General features: G+C 41.9%; 1 non-coding gene across 1 annotated transcript; it reads left to right on the forward strand.

Moving 5' to 3' along the window:
* Positions 1-14,988: 14,988 nt before the first annotated feature.
* On the forward strand, positions 14,989-15,155 carry LOC122201560. Its single transcript, XR_006194256.1, has one exon. It is a non-coding gene; the product is annotated as a U1 spliceosomal RNA (small nuclear RNA).
* Positions 15,156-18,548: the final 3,393 nt, after the last annotated feature.

Consider the following 18,548-nt stretch of genomic DNA (forward strand, 5'->3'; position numbering starts at 1 on the left):
TGGGGCTGAGCTCTGTGCTGACAGCTCGGAGCCTGGAGCCTGCTTCGGATTCTGTGTCTCCCTCTATCTCTCTCTGCCCCTCCCCTGCTCATGCTCCGTCTCCCTCTGTTTCTAAAAAAAAAAAAAAAAGAAAGAAAGAAAAGAAAAAAGAAAGGAAGAGAAGAAAAGAACGAAAAAGAAAAAAGAAAGAAAAGCAGTAAATTGAAGCCAAAAAAAGCTCTAGATTAAGAAATGTGAGGCCTGAGTTGAAGTTCTTTTTCTGTATATAATGAAGTATACTCGTTTATGGAGTCAGTCATTAGTTTTTCAACCTGTAAAGCCAGTAATAATATTCCTATTACCTCAAAGCGTTGATGTGAAGTTTATATTTGGCAGAGCTCTTTCGGTTACAAATGACAGACATTCAACTGAAACTATTTTAAGATTTTATTTTGTGTGTGTGTTTATTTTGGGAGAAAGACAGAGAGCGTGTGTGCATGTGCACGTGAGTGGGGGAGGGGCAGAGAGAGAGCGCGGGCTGAGAGAGAGAATCCCAAGCAGGCTCCTCGATGTCAGTACAGAGCTCGACAAGGGGCTCGAAGCCATGAACAGTGAGATCATGACCTGAGCCAAAACCAAGAGTCAGCGTTCAACTGACTGAGCCACCTAGGTGCCCCTGGATGAGCACTTTATAATTGGTGAAAAGTAGTGTACATGTAAGTAATACTTATCATCTGCCCAAAGCCAATTAAAAACTGTTGGGGGTGGGGGGGGGGCATCTGGGAGGCTCGGTTGGTTAAGCATTTGAGTTTGGCTCAGGGCATGATCTCGAGGTTCGTGAGTTCAAGCCTGGAGTCAGGCTCTGAGCCGACAGCTGGGAGCCTGGAGCCTGCTTTGGATTCTGTGTCTCCCTCTCTCTCTGCCCCTCTCCAGCTGGTGCTCCATCTCTCTCTCTCTCTCTCTTTTCCTCTCAAAAATAAAATAAACATTAAAAAAAAAGAAGAAAGAAACTGTTAGAAGAGAAGAGGGTCTGTGCTAAGTAAGCTCTATCCTAAGAGCAAAGAGAGTGGGAGCCGGTAACAGGGAAACTAACAGGAAAAACTGGAAAAATCCTACATAAAAAACTTTAGACGTGCAGCATTCTGAGACATTTAGTGCACAAATAGTTAGACACATTTTATTATACCCCGTTTTTGGCCATTTAGAAAAATTTTACGTACTTACAAAAGTTAGTGCTCGCCTCCGTGTTTAGCTTGTCTCTCCAATGTGACTTTTCCCAAAGTTCCCAGATAGCTGGTGATTTAACAGGGACTCTGTCCTAGTGGAAAATCAATCCAGTAGGGAAGATGGCGTAGATTTATTACAAGACAGCATGCAACGAAAACTAAATTAGTCATACATTAGAGCTTTATGTAGAAAGCTCTACATAATAATTAAGTTTTCAGTTCCACTCTCGGAGATGAAATATTACATTGGGTGGGTCTGCTGAAGTAGAGCAATACTCATGTTTTCATGTTCAGCTCATTTGGCCAGAACTTGCTACCCTAAAAATATACTCGCTCTACCTATATATAGGATGTAAACACATCTCACTGCAGATCTGTGCTTAATCTTTTGAGTTCTCGTCTGCCATTTCATCATTCGTAGGGCACCTGTTGGTGGAATTTGCTCCTGGCAGCACAAGGCAGAAGCAGGTGCTCCACACAGGGATTTTCATGCTGATAGGGCTTATCACGGTCGATGAAACGTTTTACCCCTTTTCCCACTTCACAAATGGCTCTGACATTAGATCCACCTGCTGCTTCAGGACATTCCAGGAGCTTCTGCACAGAGAATGAAATCTCTTCCCCAGTTGATCTGTACTGCTGCTGAATACTATTAGGAATGCTGCACTTCATGCAGTGTGTGTGATCACCTATCGTCCCCAAATTATGACTAGCTGAAGAAGAAGAGCGAGGAGGAGAAAGAAAGAAAAGGAATGGTTAATACATAGCTCATTTCTGAGTTTTCCAGACTATGTATGTTCCCCTCAACCTATTTCCTTTGTATTTGGGCTACAGAGTAACCTAATTCTTTTTTTTTTTTTAAGTTTTTAAAATTTATTTATTTTAAGACGGAGAGGAGAGTGGGAGCAGCAGAGGGCAGAGAGAGAAGGAGAGAGAGAGAATCCCAAGCAGGCTCCTTGCTGTCAGCGCAGAGCATGATGCGGGGCTCGAAACCATGAACTGCGAGATGGTGACCTGAGCCAGAACCAAGAGCTGGACGCTTAACCTACAGAGCCACCCGGGTACCCCAAGAGTAGCCCAATTCTTAATTTTACCCAAGTCACTCATTGTTTTGGATCATTATTTTGTACCAACTTGTAAACATCTTACCACTTCCTTGACGCTCTGTGTTATTTATATTCCTACTCATAAAAATTTATTACTATTTCCTTATGCAGCTATTTAATAAGAAACAAAATGTCAATATCCGAGGTGTTCCTAATTCCAGTCAATATACACTGGGCCAATTTAGATCAATATCTATTATATCTATCATTTATCAATATACTTCAGTAAAAACAGTCTTTGCAGGAGTCAATCCCGGTGGCGAGAGGTGAGTTTGCGCACAGAATTTATAAACCGGGAGGGCAAATACCCATAGCTATACACACACTAAAGTGTGCGACTCACCAGGATGGGGAGATTGGGAGAGAAAGTTGGGAGTGGAGGAAGCGGGCAGGTTAGTGGCAAAAGGCAACTGGCTAACCGTGATGTAGGGGGGAATGGTCATGAGGGAAACCAGAGGGGTAGAGCCCAGGGTGGGATTCAGCAGTCCATCTAGAGGAAACTAGCTGTGTTTATGTCTTCATGGCAACCAAAGTATCTTAGAAACAGGAAATAGGCCAGGTGGAGAAATAAAGAGAAGTGCAAATCTCTGAATTATAACACCCTTTACTGGACTTTAGGGGGGCTGGTTACAGAGTTTCTTTGAACTAGCTTTATAGAAATCACTTGTTTTTTTGTGATTTCTTTCTTTCTTTCTTTCTTTCCTTCTTTCTTTCTTTCTTTCTTTTTTCTTTTTTTTTTTTTTTTTTTTTTGAGAGAAAGAAGGTGGAGGAGCAGAGAGAGACTCTTAAGCAGGCTCCATGCCCAGCACAGAGCCGACACGGGGCTCCAACTCACCACCATGAGATCGTGACCTTAGCTGAAATCAACAGTCAACTGAGCCACCCAGGCGCCCCAGGCATCACTTGTAGATTTAATGTTTCAGGGGCGCCTGGGTGGCTCAGTCAGTTAAGCGTCCGACTTTGGCTCAGGTCATGATCTCCCGGTTTGTGGGTTCGAGCGCTGCGTCGGGCTCTGTGCTGACAGCTCAGAGCCTGGAGCCTGCTTCGGATTCTGTGTCTCGCTCTCTCTCTCTGCCCCTCCCCTGCTCACGCTCTGTCTCTCTCTGTCTCAAAAATAAATAAAACATTAAAAAAAAAAAAGAAAAAGAATAATGGTTAATGTTTACTGAGCACTTACTATGCATCAAGTGCTATGAGAAATGTTCTACATTTTAAAAAACTTTTTATTTTGAAATAGTTACAGACTCACAGAAAGCTGAAACAACAGTTCACAGAGTTCTGTTTGCCCTTCATCCAACCTCCCCTAATAGTAACATCTTATCTAATTGTAGTGCAATACGTGGCCAAGAAATTGACATTGGAACAATACTTTTTAAAAACTTTTTTAATGTTTATTTTTGAGAGGGAGAGAGACAGAGTTCGAGCAGGAGAGGGGCAGAGAGAGGGGAGAGACAGAATCTGAAGCAGGTTCCAGGCTTTCAGCTGTCAGCACAGAGCCTGACATGGGGCTGGAACTCCTGAGTTGTGAGATCCTGACCTGAGCCGAAGTCAGACGCTCAACTGACTGAGCTACCCAGGTCTGGAACAATATTTTTAACTAGACTACAGACCTTATTCATTTTTTGCCATTTTTTGCATGCATTCACTTGTGTGTGTGAGGTCCCATGTAATTTTAAATCGTGTACAGATTCGTGGAACCACTACCACAATCAGGACCAAGCACTATTCTATCATAACAGAATTCCCTTGTGCTATCCCTTACATTTGTGAGCAACACATGCACGCGTGCACGCACACACACACACACACACAGAGTCTCTGTCCTCTAACGCCACTTCTCCATCTCTATAGTTTTGTCATTTTGAGAATGTCATGCAAATGGCATCATTCAGTGGTTGACTTTTCTCACGTATTACTTATAAATTCACGATCCATTTTGAATTCCCTTTTGCACACGATGTGAGTTTTAGGTCAAGTTTTTTTTTCTTCTGGTGCTTATGGATGTCTAATTTCTCCAGTGCCATTTGTTAAAAAAAAAAAAATCATTCTTCTTTTTCTTGTAAGTTTCTTTATATTTATTTTGAGAGAGAGTGAGAGCAGATAAGGGACAAAGAGAGAGGAAGAGAGATAGAACCCCCCGAAGCAGGCTCCGCACTGTCAGCTCAGAGCCCGGCAGGGGGCTCAAACTCATGAACCATGAGATCATGACGTGAGCCGAAATCAAGAGTCAGATGCTTAACTGACTGAGCTGCCCAGGTGCCCCATCCGTCATTCCTCTTTTGAATTGCTCTTGTCTCTTTGTGAAAACTCGTATGGCCATATTTGTAGGAGTCTCTTCCTGGGTTCTCTCATCTGTTCCATTGATCTATGTGTCTATCAGTCCACGCTGTGTTGATTACTGTAGCTTTGCAGTAAATCTGTAGCTATAACGTGAGATAGAATGATTCCTCCCACTTTCCTCTTTTTTCAAAATGTTTTAGCGATTCTAACTCCTTTGCCTTTTCATACAATTTTAGAATCAGCCTGTCTGTACCTACAAAACCTCTTTCTGGGATCTCAAATTTTAATAATTTTGTAAGTCTTCTTCATTTAGGGGCACCTGGGTGGCTCAGTCAGTTAAGCAATCTTGATTTCGGCTCAGGTCATGAGTTCATGAGTTCAAGCCCCGTGTCAGGCTCTGTGCTGACATTGCAGAGCCTGCTTGGGATTCTCTCTCTCCCTCTCTCTCTGCCCCTACCCCACTAACACTCTGTTTCTCTCTCTCTCAAGAATAAGTAAACATTTAAAAAATGTCTTCTTCATTTAATGTATTTTGTTTTTCTTAACATCTCTTCTTGTTACTTAATCTATTGTATGTCACAGAAGACTTCAATTTTCCTGTGTAGATAAGACAAGCCCACTGTCGACATACTGTTCACCAAACTGTTCCATATTTATCTTTACATGTGTTCTTTGGACTTCACAGTAACCCTAAGAGGAAGACACTAGCATTATTTCCATTTTACAGGTGAGGAAACTGAGGCATGGCTAGTTTGTTTTTTTTTTTTTAACGTTTATTTATTTTTGAGACAGAGAGAGACAGAGCATGAACGGGGGAGGGTCAGAGAGAGGGAGACACAGAATCTGAAACAGGCTCCAGGCTCCAAGCTGTCAGCACAGAGCCCGATGCAGGGCTCGAACTCACGGACCGCGAGATCATGACCTGAGCTGAAGTCGGCCGCTTAACCGACTGAGCCACCCAGGCGCCCCGAGGCATGGCTAGATTAAATCGTTTGTCCAACACCTCACAGCTAGCAAGTGGCAGAGCTGGAATTTGGACCTAAGCAATCTAATTCTAGAATACACGCTTTTATCCTCTGTGCTATGCTGCTTTTCTTTGAAAATAGTTATTTCATTCAAGAAATATTTATTGAGTGCCTCTTATGTGCCAGGGACTGTTCTGGGTGCTGGGACTACAGCAGCCATGAGTCAAACACAATTAAAGTATGGATAAAACCAAATCCCTGTTCTCATGAAGCTTATTTTCTCAGGGGCGGGTGGGGGTGGGGTGGGGAGGGGAAGAGAACTTACGGAATGAACGCAATCACTATTGTTTTACTAACGTATTATTTCATTATTGGGTTTATGCTGGGGGCAGTGCCTCTCTTAGTTACAGAGGCTGGGGTCTCACCCAAAAGATACGCCTATTCACCAGTCTTACCAATCTTCTGGGCTCTGGACTATCTCTCGGTTGGGACACAGGAACTGGTTGGAAGACCCAGGGAGACAGTAAGCTTAGCCACCAAGAGGAGAAAGCTGTCTAGACATTAGCTCTTGGGTGGTGGAAGATAAGACCACACCTGCTCCCATTATGTGTTCAAAGGCTTGAGAAAACAGGACATATACATGCAAAGTGCTTGGGCACTTGTCCAGTCCAAGAGTGGGCTATAGAGCATTCAAACCAAGCTTGTGAGTAAGTCAGCTATAGGACAATCAGGAGATCAGACCTTTCTATACTATTTTCTAAAAAACATTTTGTTGAAGCATAGTACACGTATAGAAGAGTGCACAAATCCTAAGTGTATACTTTGATGAATTTCCATCCACGCAACCAGCATCCAAATCAAAGAAATGGAATACCACTAGTACCCCAGGAGTCCCCGCGCCCCTTCTAGTCGCTAGCCTCAAAGACAGTTATTATCTCGATTTCAAACACCACTGATTAGTGTCGCCTAATTTGGAACTTTCGATGAGTAGGACCATACAGTATATCCCCTACTGGTTTTCCCTCGCTGAACATTGTGTTGCTGAGATGCACCCATTTGCTGCATGTACTACCCATCTTTGTGCTGTATACTAAGTGTTCCCTCACGTGAAGATACCCTAATTTGTCTATTCTATTGCAAATGGATGTTTAGGTTGTTTCTAATATTTGGCTGCTACAGATACCTCTGCTATTAACACCCTAGCATGTGGTTTTAGTGAACAGATGTATACAAAAAAATGCACATGGGGTGTGTTCCTGGGAACAGCGTTGCTGGGTCATCCCATATATATGTGATTATGATGAGCTTTAGTGGGTACTATCAATTTCCCAAGCCACAGCATTGATTCATACTGCTTTCAACGATGTCTCCCTTATTTTTAGTCAAATCTTTTGTTGAGGACTCCATCCCATTTCATCTACAAACAAACGTTTTAAAAATCTATGTTTTGGCTAGAGGATTGGCGAGGGGACAGCAAAGACAGGAAACCTGAAGACAGGGGAACCTAGGACAGGTGCAGGTGTGTGTGGTCAGCCAGTTCTTCCTCTCTAGATATTCTCCCCCAAGAGCTAAGCTTCAGGGGTCGTGGTTTTGCTTCATAAAATACAATGTTCCTTCGCACAGTTGAATTGAATGGTTTTTCAATGAATGCTAATTAATTGCCTCATTATTGATCGCCCATTAGTGATTAGGTTAAATCATTAAACCGTAAGCTTAGGTGGAAAGAGACCATGCATGTGTTTCAACACTGTAACCTCAGACACAATAGAGGTGCCGTAAATGTTAGGGTGAATAAACAAATAAATAAATGAATGAGTTTCCTAAAGCTTCACAACTACGCATCATGGCCTGATGTATCATGCTTGGTTCATTCCGCAGATACTAATCCTCTGACTCAGAATTAAGGATCCAGGCCCTTCTTGCAAGTCTGTCCTAAACACCATGAGACGGTATCTGAGCTCTCTTGGGACTATGCACATAGGATCAGTCAGCTGGCCAACCACACTCCTTCAGGGGGTGCATCCTGGCCCCACCCTCACGGAGATCATGGTCAAAAAGCAGAGGCTCAGAGAGAGAGCCTAGGAAAGAACATGCACACGCAGAATGCTGCCCTCTCTTCACTGTTCATGAGCACGAACAAAGGGCTCATTTACACAGAGTGTCACATTTAATCCGCTCAAAAGCCCTGTGGGACATGTTGTTATTGTTGTCTTCATTTTAGAAAATAAGGCAATTCAGAGAAGCGCGGTGACTTGTCCATGGTCACAACTAGTAAGTGGTAAAGGCCGCCTTTCGCTTAGATCTGTCTAAACCAAGATCCTGAGATGTTGTCAGTTATGTGTGCATACATCATTTAAAAATTAGGGGCGCCTGGGTGGCTCAGTCGGTTAAGTGTCCAACTCTTGATTTGGGCCAAGCCGGGCTCTGCACCCACAGCGTGGAGCCTGGAGCCTGCTTGAGATTCTCTCTCTCTCTCTCTCTCTCTCTCTCTCTCAGTTCTCTGCCGTTCCACTGCTCATGCTCTCTCTCTCTCAAAATAAATAAATAAATCTTAGAAAAGAATTAAAGTTGCTTTGGCTCTCAAGTGTGGTGGCGTTTTATATTTGATTTCAATTAAGTTAAATACATCCTGTACAGAGCATCTACCATGTACGGAAGACCTGTGTGTGACTTAAGCTAATATTAAATGCTATTTACTTTCTCTAAACACTCCTTCGGCTTCCCTGGTTAGGAGAAAGCTGAGCCCTGAGGGAAAATTATTTGGCGATCATAGCAGAAATGACCTGAAGCCTGAAGAAGTGGGTCTTAAGGGTTCAGAAAGGCCTTTCCAGAAGCAGAGACACACAGGAGTTATAAGGGACGGGAGGAAGATGACCAGGTAGAAACAAGGCAGGAGAGAAGGAAGCCGGAAATGATTTCCCATCAGAAATTGCTTTGCTTTGTTTTCACGACAGCCGTTGACTTCCCAAAGGCCAAAGAACGCAGGACGTACTTGAGGGTCACTGGCAGGTCCTTGCATCGCCGGACTGCAGAGAACATAAACACTCCGGTCATAGATGACGCGGCCGGCCACCTCACCCACACCTCTGGCGTCTGGGTCCCGGTGATGCTGGCTCCTTGTCAGTGCTGCAGGCTGCTGTGACCCTGGGCTGCGGGGGAGGGGCAGAGCAGCAGGTGACGGGAGGACACTGCAGTACAAGGCAAAGCCGTGGGAAGAGCTGCGTTGTCCTGTAGTCCTTTGACAGGCCAGGGGACTGCAGGAATCCAAGGGTGGGGGTGGGGTGAGGAGGTAGAATATCACTGTTGCAGGGCCCTAGCCAGGAAAAAAATGCTTTAAAATTCAGCTTCCTGGCCTGGTTCCCAGCACAGCTAATGCCTGGAACTGACCAGTTGCCTGGAGAGTTTCAATTCTTTATTATATGCAGCTTATGCCTTAGCATTCAGTTTTCTTTTGCCACTCAGTTTCAGATGGCCCACTGTGGCCTCTGCTCATGATTCAGACTGAAATAGCGGCCTGCTTTGCATGCTCGTTCAAGATACATTTCAGTTCTTGTTTCTTTGAAAAGGTCCTGCCTGGGATGCTGTATGAAATGTCAAGTTCCGGTCTGGTATTCCCCCACGTACCTTCAGGCCTGTAGTGTGACTTTTATGGGATTCCCACTCATACCCAGAATCCCTGCATGTTAATGGGCTTGTCTAATTCAGAAATGGCTGGATGATGTCATGGCCCCATGAGATCATACATTTTCACCTTACATCACCTTCCATGGACTAGCTGGAATCCAAATTACTTAGCCCATCCCAGTCTCTATTAGGACATATCTATTACAGACAAAGAGTTATCAAGGCATTATAATCTTCTTCCTACAAAGTAACCAAAGGGACTTGTACAGATTTTTACAATGGTCTGTTCCCCAGACCCACACCTCTGACAGTTGGCTAGTCCTTACTGATACGAACCCACAGCTGTCCTGAGGCCGCTTAAGGTTAGACTGTGTTTTCCTGCGTTGGACATGGAAAGGTAATGGCTTCCCATAACTTCTGCAATGTCCCCAACATACCCCCTGGAAGTTTTTCCCACATATAAGACCACTTAGATCTTATGACAGCCCTGAGAAGCTTAAGTTCAAGGTTATATGTAAGACATTGGGAACTTAAACTTGGAGATTTTTTTTTGAAGTTTATTTATTTAAGCAATCACTACACCCAAATATGGGGCTTGAACTCACAACCCAAGATTAAGAGCCACATGCTCTACCTACTGTGCTAGCCAAGTGCCCGTATGGAAATTCTCAAGACCTTAGTGCTTTGCTCAGGGTTACCTTTGTTGACTTTTCTGGCCATTGGAGCTGGTCGTCCCTTTCAGAAATGGATGCTTCTTCTCTGACCCCATTTTTTCATCCCTCCACATTCTAAAGAAGGGTCCCTTTCCAGACATCTATATATTCTTTAATATCCCCTTTATTCAGAAAGCCCCTTTCTGGATGTTCTGAACAAACGACCCAGGTGTGGTAAGAACTGGTTACCGATAGGAAAGTCAGGATCCAGAGCGATCAGTCAGAATTAGACAAGGACCCCAATGAAAAATAAACGAACTTGAACAGTTCACAAAAGAGGAAATATACAGGGCTAAAAGACACGTGGGAAAATGTTCAAGTTCACTAATAACAAAAGAAATGCAAATTTTAAAAACCAGGTACCATTTTTTATCTATTGAACTTGCAAAGTTAAAAAAAGAAAAGAAAAAGAAGAATATCCAGAGCCGACAAGTATGCAGTGGAGGGGCCACCGCTATGCTCTGCTAGGGATTGTATACATTGATACTACTTTTAGAGGGACAATCTAGTGATGCATATCATTCCGTTCCTTTCCAATTATCCCAAGAAAATGATCCAAAATAGATTAAAAATTTTATTCACAAAGATCCAGTGTTGTTTATAAGACTGAAAAAGAAGCTGGAAACAACTTAGATGTCAAAAAAGAAGAGATTGGTTGAATACATTTCAGTATCCTCCCACAATAGAACATTAATGCAGCCATCAGATAAGACCTTTAGTCAAGTTTCTAGTAACATGGGGAAATGCTCTTATTGCGGTGTTAAGTAAAAAGAGAAAAATACCAAATCATATATATGTTATAATCTCAAATACGTTAAAAAATAAAACCCCAAAACGCAGAAGCAAGGAAGGGGATAAAATATACTAACTTATTAACAGTGGTTGTCTTGGGGTATTGGAATCACTGGCAATTTTTCCTTTTCCTTCTTCTTCCCTTTTCCCTCTAATGTTCTATACTGATAATATATTGTCTTTATAATAAAATTTTTATTTGAAAATAATTGGCTACAGAAATCAAGACGTGCAGTCTTGGCATGAGAATAGACCTATTGGTAGAAGAGATTAGAAAGGCCAGAAATAAATTGTTCCATTTATGGTCAATTGATTTTCAATAGGGCATTAAGAAAACGCAAGGGGGAATAATGGTCTATTCAATAAATGGTACTGGGACAACTGGATATCCACATGCAAAAGAGTGAAGCTGGACCCCTTCCTCACATCATGCATAAAAATTAACTAAACTGGATCATGGACCTAATAGTAAAAGCTAAAACTATAAAATTCTTGGAAGAAAACATAGAAGTAAATCTTCATGACCTTACGTTAGGCGAAACCTTCTTAAATAAGACAACAAAAGCACAGACAACAAAAGAAAAATGGACAAATTAGACTTCATCAAAATTAAATATTTTTTGTACTTCAAAGAACATGACCTAGAAAGTGAAAAGACAACCCACATAATGTGGGGAAATATTTGCAAATCATATATCTGATAAGGGAATTGTACCCAAAATATACAAAGAACTCTTACAACTCAACAAAAAGATTAAGAATTCAGATGAAAAATGGACAAAGTTTCGTGTAAACATTTCTCCAAAGAAGATATACAGATGTCTAATAAGAACTTCTTTATTCATTTCTTATTGCTGCCATAATTAAAATACCACAAACTTAGTGGGTTAAAACAATACCAATTTATCAGAGCACCTGGCTGACTCAGTCAGTGGAGCGTGTGACTGTGGATCATGAAGTTGTGAGTTCAAGCCCCATGTTGGGTACAGAGATTACTTAAAAATAAAATCTTTAAAAAACAAAACAATGTATTGTCTTACAGTTCTGGAGCTCAGAAGTCGAATATGGGGAGAAACAGAGACTAACTGTTCCTGGGTACAGGATATCTTTTGGGGATGATGAAAATATTTTAAAATGGATTTTGGTGATGGTTGCACAACTCTGAATATACTAAAAAACATTGATTTGTGCATATACTTTAAATATATGGGTTGTATATATGTAAATTATATCTCAATAAGCTGTGAAAAAATAATAAATGAATCCCAGTAGGATCCCAAATCAGTTTAACAATAAATCCAATGCAAACTGGCTTAAAGAATTAAGGAAATTTATTGGCTCATTTACCTGAAAAGTACAAAGGAAGTAAAGACTTCAAGTGCACCCCTCCCCAGGAGCTAGAGCCCCAAATGTGCATGCTGGTGTCCAAGGTGGGGAAGGTGGGATGGATGTTGTAGAAATATCACCCACTAAGGGCAGAGAGAAGAAAACAGAAGAAGGTCAAGTTCAAAGATACATCTTAGTGGGGCGCCTGGGTGACTCAGTCAGTTAGGAATCATGATCTCACAGTTCATGAGTTCAAGTCCAGCTTCTGTGCTGACAATCTTGGAGCCTGGAGCCTGGAGCTTGCTTCTGATTCCGTGTCTCCCTCTCTCTCTCTCTCTCTCTCTCCCCCTCCCACATTCATGCTTTCTCTCTCTCTCTCTCAAAAACAAACAAAAAAATTTTTTTAAAGTTACATCTTAGAGACTGTGCGCATCAGGCTGAAGCTAGTGAGGGAGTTGTGTGCTAGACTGAGGCTTGAGAAAAACAGCTAAGGACAGTGGTAAATGTTCTAAAATAAGATTGTTGTGATGGCTTCACAGCCCTGTAAATATAATTAAAAAACACTAAATTATACACCTTAAATGGTAAGTGAATCATATTTCAATAAGGTTGGTTTTTTTTTTAATGTTTAGAGCAAGAAGATAATTATTAATTTAGCACTCGGGCATAGGATGCCAGATTTACAAGTGACCGAGAGAAAAGGGTGCCTCTCCTATTTAGGGTTCCCTCAAGGAGAATGGAGTTCAGTGTGAAGTCCAAGATGTGGGAAAGATCATAAGCGAGCCTCTGTGTATTTTAAAGGAGTCCAAGACTACAGAGCCCAGATAAGTTACGTCTTAGGGCCCTGAAAGAACTTGGAGGTGTAGTCATTATTTATCCTACAATCTGTGAGAATTATGGAGAATTGGGGAAGAGAAGGTTTTTTTAAATTTTTTTAACGTTTATTCATTTTTTGATAGAGAGAGACAGAGGGTGAGTGGGGGAGGGGCAGAGAGAGAGGGAGACACAGAATCTGAAGCAGGCTCCAGGCTCTGAACGGACAGCACAGAGCCCGACACGGGGCTCGAACTCACAGACCGTGAGATCATGACCTGAGCCCAAGTCGGACACCCAACCGACTGAGCCACTCAGGTGCCCCGAAGAGAAGTTTTGAAGATAGGGATAGGCACACATACAGCTTTATCATAAGTGACATGGGGAGGGTGAGAATGGAAGTTCTCCCAGAACCTTTAATAAAATGAAACCTGTTTCAAAGAATGCAAGCTCTGTATGGCAGGGACTTCATCTGTTTGTGCATAACTGTATCTTTAGCTCCTAGAACATTGCCTAACCCATTATAGGCACCCAAATATTTGCTTAAGGTTGAGTGTTGACTTCTTCAGGATAGGCAGTGGGGGAGAACCTGGGTACACAGTGAAAAGCATGGAAGCTAGGCTGTACACAAAATGAATCTTGGACAAAAGAAACCTTAGTGAGAGTTTTGCTGTTGTTGTTATAAAATGGTTTTGGATTTGGCCAAATGCTTTTTCTGTATCTATCGAAATAATCATATGGTTTTTCTCCTTTATTCTGTTAATATGATAAATTACATTAATTGATTTTCCAATGTTAAACCATCTTGCATTCCTAGGATAAACCCACTTGGGAAGGCCATGTTATCCTTTTTATGTACTGCTGAATTCAGTTTGCTAGTATTTTGTTAACAATGAAGCCATCTGGGCCTAAGGGAAGATTTTTCATTACCCATCCAATTTATTTAATTGATATAGGACTCTTTAGATATTTCATTTCTTCTTGAGTCAGTTGTGATCATTAGTGTCTTTCAAGGAATGTATCCATTTCATCAAGTTTTTCAATTCTTATTGGTGTAAAATTTTTCATAATGTTCCATTGTTGTCTTTTTAATATCTGTAGGGTCTGTAGTGAAATCCTCCCTTGTATTTGCACCAAAAACTAAACCTTGACCCAAGGTAAACAATAAACTATAGTGATATGGAAAAAACAAACAGACAAACCCTAAATCTTGGGACCAGAGTCAGATTTGAAAGTCTAGGCAAATTGCAGTTGGTTACTATGTCTCTTACATCTCCTATGCTTATTTTCCTTCCATTGCCAACCTTGGAGGATCCACTTTAGATTTAATGAAAGCTGCTAGGAAGAAAGGTAGCCTCCAGAAACAGCAAGTAGCAAGCTCACTGTTGATCTTGGGTGAGATTCTTAGGTAGGTTTGTGAGTGATACAAAAAAAAAAAAAAAAATGGTGATCACTGAGAGTCATATATTCACTAAGAAGAATTTGGCTGTAATTCCTAATGGTTATCTATCTACCTCCCTTGACAGCTGGGATTGTTTAAACTAGTATTTACTGTGGCCCTATTTTGGACCATGTGTACTAGGTGCAGGCAAAACAGAGGGTGAGAAAAATTCCCGGCCTTTACCATATAGTGAGGGTGATAGTCACTAAACCAGTAAGTGCATGAATATAACTACAAACTGTGGGAAGCGCTATGAAGGAATTGTGCCAGATTTTTAATTTAGATTGGGTGGTGGAAGGGGGGAGGAAGCCGTCCAAGGAGGCCTCCAAGAGGAACTCCCATTGAAAGATGAGTATGAGTTAGCCTAGGAAATAATGACAGGAAGAGTATTCGAAGTGAGCAGCATGGGCTTGAGTTAGGAAAGTGTTTGCTGACTTTGAGGAACTGAGAGCAGGCAAGTGTTGCTGGAAAGTAGTGGGAAAGGGAGACGCACTGGAGCCAGGGAGGTGGGAGGGTCAAAAACTATGAAAGCTTTAAAGGGCGATTACATGGTTGCCTTTTATCCTAAGGGCACTAGAAAGCCATTGGTAGAGTTTGGGCAGGAATGTAGCATGATCCAGTTTTGTTTTACTCATTACGGAAAAATGTAAACACATATGACAACAGATACAATAGTATTAGGACCTACTACGTGCCCATGACCAGCTTCAAAAATTATCTTAGATACTTACCTGGCAGGGGAGATACCATGATCACCACGAAGGTGGTTTTCCCGGGGCAAGGCTTATCCATTGCACTCCGGGTGTGCTGACCTCTGCGATTTCCCCAAATGTGGGAAACTCTACTGCATAATTTGTGGTAGTGGGGGACTGCGTTCGCACTTTCCCCTAGGGAAAAAAAAAAAAATTACCTTAGAGCCGATCCTCAGGATTCCGGAATAAGAAATAGAAATTCCTGGGGTGCCTGGATGTCTCAGTCAGTTAAGCATCCAACTCTTGGTTTTGGGTTAGGTCATGATCTCGCGATTTCCAGTGTTCGAGCCCCGTATTGGGCTCTGCGCTGACAGTGCTGCATAGCCTGCTTGGGATTCTCTCTCTCTCCCTCTCTCTCTGCCCCTCCCCCACTCATACTGTCTCTGTGTCTCTCAAATGAAATAAGTAAACATCAAAAAAAAAAAAAGGAATAGAAATTCCTAGAAATTCTTGATATTATAAGCAATTCTGTGTTTTGTTTTAACGTTTATTCATTTTTGAGAGACAGATAGTGAGTGGGGGAGGGGCAGAGAGAGAGGGAGACACAGAATCCAAAGCAGGCTCCAGGCTCTGGGCTGTCAGCACAGAGCCTGGCATGGGGCTCGAACCCACAAACTGTGAGATCATGACCTGAGCCAAAGTTGGGTGCTTAACCAACTGAGCCACCCAGCACCCCAGCAATTCTGTATTTTTTATAACACTTTATTTACATGCTTTATATTCTTTAAAAATTTTTTTTAAATTTTATTCATTTGAAAGAGAGAGACAGACAGAGCTCAAGTGGTGGAGGGGCAGAGAGAGAGGGAGACGTAGAATCTGAAGCAGGCTCCAGGCTCTGAGCTGTCAGAACAGAGCCCAACGTGGGGTTTGACCCATGAACCACAAGGTCATGACCCGAGCGGAAATTGGACACTCAAGTGACTGAGCCACGCAGGAGCCCTTTGCATGTTTTAAGTAATAGTGAATGATTGGGGCGCCTGGCTGACTCAGTCAGTAGAGCATGTGATTCTTGATCTCAGGGTTGTGCGTTTGAGCTCCATGTTGGGTGTAGACATTACTTAAAAAAACAAAAAAATCTTAAGTAACAATAATAATAAGTGATCATGATAATAAACAGTGCACCAGTTTTCTGTGATAGGTGTCTACTAAAAGTTTCAGAGGCTTGCTATAAAAAAAAACAATGTACCGGGGGCCTGGGTGGCTCAGTCGGTTAAGCGTCTGACTTCGGCTCAGGTAATGATCTCAGGGTTCGTGAGTTCAAGCCCCACATCAGCCTCTCTGCTGTCAGCGCAGAGCCCACTTTGGATCCTCCCTCCCCCTCTCTCTCTGCCCCTCCCCTGCTTGCACTCACTCAAAAATAAATATTCAAAAAATAAATTAATCGGGGCGCCTGGGTGGCTCAGTTGGTTAAGCGTCCGACTTCGGCTCAGGTCACGATCTCGAGGTCTGTGAGTTCAAGCCCCGCGTTGGGCTCTGGGCTGATGGCTCAGAGCCTGGAGCCTGCTTCCGATTCTGTGTCTCCCTCTCTCTCTGCCCCTCCCCCATTCATGCTCTGTCTCTCTCTGTCTCAAAAAGAAATAAAACATTAAAAAAAATAAATTAAAAAAAATAAAAAATAAATTAATTAAAATAAATTAAAACTTAAAAAAGCAATGTAGGGGTACGTGGATGTCTCAGTCAGCTGAGCATCCGATTCTTGATTTCCATTCAGGTCATGATCCCAGGCTTAGGATCCCAGGATTGGGCCACATGGAGCTCGGAGCTGAGCCTGGAGCCTGCTTAGGATTCTCTCTCTCCCCCACCTGAGTGCTGTCTTTCTCTCTCTCTCTCTCAAATAAACTTAAAAAAAAAAAAAAAAAAAGCAATGTAATAAATGCACATTTATCATTATTGTAAACCAACAAACTGTGACAAGATTATATATTTCGGGGCGCCTGGCTGGCTCAGTCAGTACAGCATGTGCTTCTTGATCTTAGAGTTGTGAGTTCAAGCCCCACATTGGTCATGGAGCCTTAAATAAGTAAGTAAATGAATAAATAAATAAATAATAGGAATTTAAAAGTCTTTTTAAAAAATATTATATATTTCAATAACATGGAAACATGATCTGTACTTGATATAGTCATTTGTTGATAGAAAGTACTAAGAGACAATCTAAAAAGTTAACACAAAAGAAATGTCAAATAAAAACTATGTAAAAAATTGAAGGAGGATGCTACAAATATTTAGTATTTAAAAGGTAGCATTCTTGGGGCACGTGGGTGGCTCAGTCAGTTAAGGGTCTGAACTTCGGTTCAGGTCATGATTTCATGTCTGTGGGTTTGAGCCCATGTGCGGCTCTGTGCTGACAGCTTAGAGCCTGGAGCCTGCTTTGGATTCTGTGTCTCCCTCTCTCTGCTTCTCCGCAGCTTGTGCTCTCTCTCTCTCAATAATAAATAAATAAAAACTTTTTAAAAATTATTAAAAAATAAATAAGATAGCATTCTTAAAATTAAAATTTTAAACACACAAAGCATTAATTGCCCTAATAGTCGCAATTTTTGTTTAATGACAGATATTCCAGGTAGAAAAGAAATTGGTTGTGTTTGCATTGATATCAGTTGAATTGCTAAAAACGCACCCAAAAGCATTTGTAAGTTAGGCATTAGGGTTCATGTTGCTTCATACAAGCTCATTTCCATTTATAACAATTTGGTTTTAGTGTTGAAATTGGTATTACTTTTGCAAATTCTGGTTTTAGATCCGTTTCTGATTTCGTGTCAGTGTATTTATTCTGCAACATTCACATCTCCTCTCTTTGCATTTCTTCTGTGCAAGTATTTACAAATGACCATAACCCACAGTGAATATTCAAACGTTTTAAAAAGCACCAATGAGCAAAAAAAAAAAAAAAAAAAAGCACCAATGAACGTTATTGAGTAGTATTCAAATAATGCAACGTTCAGATTTCCTGGCACCACACAGAATCCCAGAATGAATTTGCCAGTTGAAGGACTTAACTTTGACTACAAACCTTGTTACATCTTGAATCGCCACTCACTGGATTTCTGTCAAGCAAGTTGTGCCTCTAAGCTTATTTATATTTATTTTATTTACAAGAATACTTGGCCTGAGCAGCAGACAGAGCCAGAACACCCACTTCTCACATGGCAGTGAAGATAAATGGGCATGGACAGGTTCTTGCTGTGTTTTGGACTCGGTAGAGGCCATCAAGACAGTTACAGCCCATTTTAACAGTTTCTATGCAGAACATCATCTTTTTGTTTGCCACTGGCGGTCTGAGTGTAACACATGGGGGTTATGAGACATTAAGAAGGAAATAAGATGGAATTGTTAGGCTGGGTGAGGACTCTCAGAAAGGAGAGAGGGCGACAGGGCAAAACAGTCTTGTCTCTGTATAGGAGAAGCGGATAGGGAAAGCGAAAGCGGCCGGGGTGCTGAGGATGAGCCGTGATGGACCTCGAAACATCTTCTGGTAGGATCTCATCAGCACTCGGTTGGGTAACTTTCTCTCGTCACTGGGAAACCTGT

Source organism: Panthera leo, chromosome D1 (assembly GCF_018350215.1).
Source record: "Panthera leo isolate Ple1 chromosome D1, P.leo_Ple1_pat1.1, whole genome shotgun sequence".
Lineage (NCBI taxonomy): Eukaryota > Metazoa > Chordata > Mammalia > Carnivora > Felidae > Panthera > Panthera leo.